Below are 6,285 nucleotides of genomic sequence, written 5' to 3'. Positions count from 1 at the left end.
TTTCAACAAAAGTTGGGAATGCAGACTTTTGTATGAGCCCCTATTCCAAAAGGTGGCAGTTTATTCACATTGTGGCAAAGACACCTTCAAGAGTAACATAAGTGGGTGAAGTCAAGGCCAAACTGGGCCATTTCCTCATCCAATCTCTCTGAGGCGCGTGGACAGAACCAAGTCTCAGCTCTTCGCAGGACACTCCCGGGGTTGTTGTGGTTTTTTTTAAGCCTTAAGGACGGTAGTCTGTCTCCATTCTTATTCTTTGCGACTTTTTCATCGTTGGATAAAAGGATATGTACATTGGGGCAATCCTCTCGAGATACAATATTCCAGTTGCACCCATGTGACTAAGATAGTGGCCCTCAGAGGGAGGGAGCTGGCAGATGGGGAGCAGGGAATTCTGAAAACCAAAGGGATGACAGAGACGCTAAGCCTTTCCTTCACACCTCTGACTCCCCTCCTTAGGCGGCCTGCAGGCCAGGCGTCTGCTGGACCTTTACCACTTGATGTCCCAGCTACTGTCAGGCTGCCCTGGCCCTGCTAGGTGGTGTGCAGGGCCACCTGGGCCCAGGGAGAGTCACCACCACCCCCCAGCCACTCCTGGTACAGCTCCTGCACATAGGCGCTGGTCTCCGGGGGCCACACTGGAATGGCAGCGTAGATGCCTTCCATCTGCCACAGCAGTGCCCTGTCTGCATGCCCGTCGTCCGCCGGGGCCTGGCCCCTGCTGCTTAGGCATGCCGGGCGCAGGCCAGGACCTCCACGAAGTGGCAGGGGAACTTCCCCCTCTACAGCTTCAGGACCACTTCTGGATGTTCCAAAAGCCGTAAGCAGCCTCAAAGCGTAGCAGAACCTCTCCGTCCCTTTCAAGGGTGACCTCCTGGAAGTCTTTGTTCCTCAGGGTGCGGTAGGTGAGCACTCCCACATCCTCACTGAACAGCTTGTTGGCCATGTGCCTGAAGATGTGTGCCAGGTACCTGTCAGAGCTGGCACCCTCGTGGAGCATCACCTCCTTCTCCTTCATGTCTCCAAACAGAGTGTCCATGGCAGCGTCATTCGAGGCGAGGTCACTTTGCTCCATTATCTGGACAATTTCACCTGAGGTTAACACGCAGTCAGCACCCTGGGAATTATACAAAGCTGTGGGAACATCTTCTCAAAGGGCCTCCAGTTTCATGTCATAACATGGGGCCACACTGACGTAGAAAATCTTGTCTGGGGACAGGTTCTGCCAGCCCATGATCTGCTCGGGAGACTTGGCCATGCAGAGATGGAGGTGATGGGGTGACCCAGAACACACTCTGCATATCGGTCCCAGCCGGGGCAGGAGGTGGTCAGCATGGGTAGCCAGGGTTCTTCCTCACGGTACTGGCAGTACCGACGTACAAATTCCTTCTGATTCTCCAGGATGCTGAAGTCTGCAGCTATCTTCATGTCAAAGACAATGTGCCCCAAGGCTTTTGAGGAAGCCGCAGAGTCTTCTGGATGCATCAGTGACACCGAGGCTCAATTTAGCAGCAAAATAAGGCAGAGACTAAGGACACGTGGACACTGCCAGCACCTTGTGCTGTGAGGTATCACATTTCTTATTAAGGTTCAGAACATGAAGGAAGTCCTTGTTGTTCTGTTGAGAAACTTGGACTCCTTCCTCTGTGGTCACATAACTGTCACACGCCAGGCAGTCACTCAGAAATATCTTGGCATCGGCCAACTTATGGAATTCTCCCTTCTCTCCATTCTCCTGAGTCGGACTCCGATGTCAACTGCGGCATTCTCTTGGTCATTGGTTTTTATTTTTTTACTACATTCCTTCTGTGCGTGCAGTGATCACACTTCATCTGAAGCAGGGCAAGTGGGGGCCAGCACATGAGACCTGGAGGAAGCAGGGGAGAGCAGTCACAGCTCCTTGTAGAACTTCTAGGAAGGGGAAGCGCCAAGGTGCCTGAGGCCGAGTTCCAGGAGGCTTGGGTGCTATAGGGATCCTGCCGGCAGCGCTAATCCGTCGGTGCCTGGCCCATTCTCCGGAGATTGAACTTGAAGGACTACTGAGAGAGTGAGTGACTGCCACCTGGGCTGGTGATTGTTCTGGTCAGCTTTTTATATATATAGATTCTGTTGATGATTTAGATTATACTAGAAATTCATGCACAGGGGTGGGAGGGGTACCTCAGCCCAGCCTGCACCCTCTCGCAATCCGGGACAACTGGCTCCTAACTGCTCGCCTGCCTGCCTGCCTGATTGCCCCTAACCACTCTGCCTGCCTGATCACCCCTAACTGCCTCCACCTACTTGCCTGATCATGCCTAACCTACCTCTGCCTGCCTGTCTGATCACCCCCAACCACTTTCCTGCCTGCCTGATCACCCCTAACCACTCTGCCTGCCTGCCTGATCACCCCTAACCACTCTGCCTGCCTGCCTGATCATCCCTAACTACTCGCCTGCCTGCCTGATCACTCCTAACTGCCTCTGTCTCGGCCCCCGCCACTGTGACTTCATCCAGAAGGACATCCAGAATGACATCAGGAAGGTCCTTCTGCTGTCCGGTCTAATTAGCATATTACACTTTCATTATTATAGACTAGTGGCCCAGTGCACAAAATTCGTGCACAGAGGGGGATTCCCTCAGCCCAGCCTACACCCTCTCCAATCGGAGACCCCTTGGGGGATGTCCAACTGCCAGTTTAGTCCTGATCCCTGTGGGCATCAGACATTCCTCTCGCAATCTGGGACCACTGGCTCCTAACCGCTCACCTGCCTGCCTGCCTGATTGCCCCTAACCCCTCTGCCTGCCTGCCTGCCTGATTGTCCCTAACTGCCTCTGCCTGCCTGCCTGATCGCCCCTAACTGCCTCTGCCTGCCTGCCAGATCGCCCCCAACTGCTCTCCCCTGCTGACCTGATCTCACCCCCAACTGCCTCTGCCTGCCTGATCTCACCCCCAACTGCCCTCCCCTGCCTGCCTGATCTTGCCCCCAACTGCCCTCCCCTGCAGTCCTGATCTTGCCCCCAAATGCTCTCCTCTGCCAGCCAATTTGGTTCTTATTGGTCAGTTTCTATGCCAGTCAGCGTCAAAAGCTCCGCCTCCTAGGCAGCCATTGGCTCCTCACAGTTGACCCAGATTTGGTTCTGATTGGTCAGTTTCTATGCCAGTCAGCATCAAAAGCTCTGCCTCCTGAGCAGCCATTGGCTCCTCACACTTCACCCAGATGTGGTTCTAATTGGTCTGTTTCTATGCCAGTCAGCATCTCTGAGCCTATCAACGGAGCCTGATCAGAAAGGCAGGGCTGATCAGCAGCGCCAGTGGAGGCCTGGAGAGAAATGGAGGTGCAGCTGCTGGCCAGACTGGGAGAGAAAGAGAGAGGCAAGTGCTGATCAAAAGCTACCACAGAGTCAGTCTCTCAGGCCTCTCTCTGGACCTGATTCGCAGCCCCCTCAGCAGTCAGTGCTGGGGAAACATGCCTGCAGTGGAAGCAGTCAGACTGCAGGACTGACTTCTGGTTGGTCGAGCCTCAGTCATTACTGGTCATTACGACCCAGGGTTTTTATATATTAGGATACCTGGCATACATTACTGCCTTTAATTCTTGCAACAACTTGATGATATTTGAGGTTCATTGCAACCCATTCAAGTGATCAGTTCTAGTATTAGTGATGGAGAAGGCAGTCTTCGTGATACTTTGGATAAGCTTCCCCTAAACTGTTCTATTTACACAGCAATTTCTTAGTCAAATACTAAGAAATTTTTTAAAACTCTTGCTGATATAAAAGTCTTGATATCGCATTTTATCAGAGTCCATAATATCAAGCTTATATCAAGGTAAGGCATATTATCCCAAAAGCAAGTTCTTATCTACCAATTAATTATTCCACAAGATTTTACTCTCTTTAAAAAATATCATGATATACTCAAACATATAAAAATTACAGTATAACAAATACCCATGTAACCACAACCCAGAATTAACAATAGGCTAACAGCATTTTACTTTAAATATTTTAAATTAACGTTAAGAAACTAATCATTCCAGATTTTAAGTGCCCTTGTACACATCCTTGGTCTCTTTCTTCTCCTTCATTTCTCATAGAATCATCCTCCATCCAACTTATCTGGGTTTCTATATATTATTACACATTATGTCAGATTTTTATCGATATACTGTATAGTCTCATGCTGTACTTTGTTTACACATTTTATTTTTGAAACCTAAGACATTTTAACACTTAGAAATCAAGGTCAATAATCTCTGAGTACTTAAAAAGAATGTGGGTTCTCTATTTGTTATGGTCAGGACCTATATGTGTTAGATCTCATACATATCTATTAGATCAAGCTTGTTAATTTAATTGTTCAAACCTTCTGTAACCTTGAAGTTCTTTGTCAGCATGTTTATTGGTTACTAAAGAAAAGGCATGTGCAAATATCCTGCCATAACTATGGATTAGTCAAATTGTCTTTATAGTTCTGTCAATTTTTCCTTTAAATATATTTTTTGCAAAATTTTGTCTTATCTTGATGTGCTGATATAAACTTGATATTATGGACTCTAATAAAATGTAATATCAAGAAGACCTTTATATCAGCAGCAGAGTTTTAGAAAATTTCTTAGAATTTGCTTAAGAAAATACTGTATAAGTAAAACAGTTTATTTGAAGTACTTTAGAGTCTGCCTTTTCCAATAAGAATTTCTAAAACATACACTTTTAGCAACCTTCAAATATATGATACGGTGTTGTTAACTATATTCACCATGCTGTATATTAACATCTCCAGGACTTATTTAAATTACTACTAGAATTTTGACCATCTTTGCCCTTTAAATATTTATACTTAAATATTTAAATATGCTCCAAATATTGTGAGGCCACCATAAATAAAGTTTAATTTTCTTAGTTCATGGTGAAATATTCTTTTTATATCTATGTTGTATCTCTTTTCATCCCTCTTAATGTTAAATATATCTTTTGTTTATTAAACAATAAGCATTTATTTGGCTAATGTTTCTTGATACATTTTTTTCCAAAAATGTATTTACCTTTCTGGGTCATCATACAATTTGTGTCTAGTAAAAATGTAATAAATCTACATAGTGTTTTTTTTCTTCCAATTTGAGTATCTCTTTTGTATATGTGAATTTAATCTTTTTATTTTTACAATGATTTCTGGTACATTTTATCTTATTTCCATCATCTTCTCTTGTGTTTTATTTTTTTTTTATCTTTATTGTTGAGAGTATTACAGATGTCTCCCTTTTTCCCTCCATTGCCCCCCTCCACCTGGTTCCAGCCCTTCCCCAGGTCTTCATCACCCTACTTTCTGTGCCCATAGGTAAGATCTTTGGTTAATCTCTTCCCACCCCGCTTTCCCTCTGAGACTCATCAGTCTATTCCATGTTTCCAGGACTGTATTTTTTTCACCAGTTTATTTTGTTCATTAGATTTCCTTTTCATTTATTTTGATTTTTATATTTAATTGTTGATAGATATGTATTTATTGCCATTTTATTGTTCAGATTTTCTTCTTCTTCTTCTTCCTCTTCCTCTTCCTCTTCTTAAAGAATACCTTTCAACAGTTCATGTAATACTGGTTTGGTGGTGATGAAGTTCTTTATCTTTTTCTTATCTATGAAGCTCTTTATCTGACCCTCAAGAGTCCCAAACAAGAGGAACCCAAAGAGTCCCACATCAAGGCACAGCATAATTAAAATGCCAAGAGTTAAAGACATGAATCTTAAAAGCAGCAAGAGAAAAGCAGTTAGTTACCTACAAGCGAGCGCCCATATGATTGTCAGCTGATTTCTCAACAGAAGCTTTGCAGGCCAGAAGGGAGTGACAAGAAATATTCAAAGTGATGAATAGCAAGGACCTACAACCAAGATTATTCTACCCAGCAAAGCTATCATTTATAATTGAGGGTAAGATAAAGAGCTTCTTTTGTGTTTTATTTTTACAATGATTTTTCTATGCTTTATTTGCTTCTTTCATTTTCTGCCTTTCTACTGAATTAATTGACACATTTTTCTCCTTTTATTTCCCTTTATTGATTAAAATAGTGTTGTTACAGTATAGCGAAAAGCTAGAAAAATTCAAAAACAGGAGAAATAGGGGAACTGAGGCAAGAAAATTAAACAAGGCCAAAATGTTTTGTAGACCACTTGTAGCAGGACCTTATCTTGAGAACAAAGGGTTAAAACCTCTTCTCACTCAGGAATGCAGAAGAGGAGGGGGAAGGGAAGAGGGGGAGAAGGAGGAATTGTAATACAACTAGCGAATACATATCTCAAATCACCCTAA

General features: G+C 44.4%; 1 pseudogene across 1 annotated transcript; it reads right to left on the bottom strand.

Annotated features, from left to right (window-relative positions):
* Positions 1–534: 534 nt before the first annotated feature.
* Positions 535–1,832, bottom strand: LOC308246793 (nuclear prelamin A recognition factor-like; annotated as a pseudogene). The gene has a single exon. The product of its transcript is annotated as a nuclear prelamin A recognition factor-like (transcript).
* Between the last annotated feature and the right edge of the window lie 4,453 nt (positions 1,833–6,285).

This window comes from Plecotus auritus, assembly GCF_963455305.1.
Source record: "Plecotus auritus genome assembly, chromosome: 4".
NCBI lineage: Eukaryota > Metazoa > Chordata > Mammalia > Chiroptera > Vespertilionidae > Plecotus > Plecotus auritus.
The sequence above is the reverse complement of the archived record's forward strand: the minus strand, read 5'-3'. Positions and strand labels throughout refer to the sequence as shown.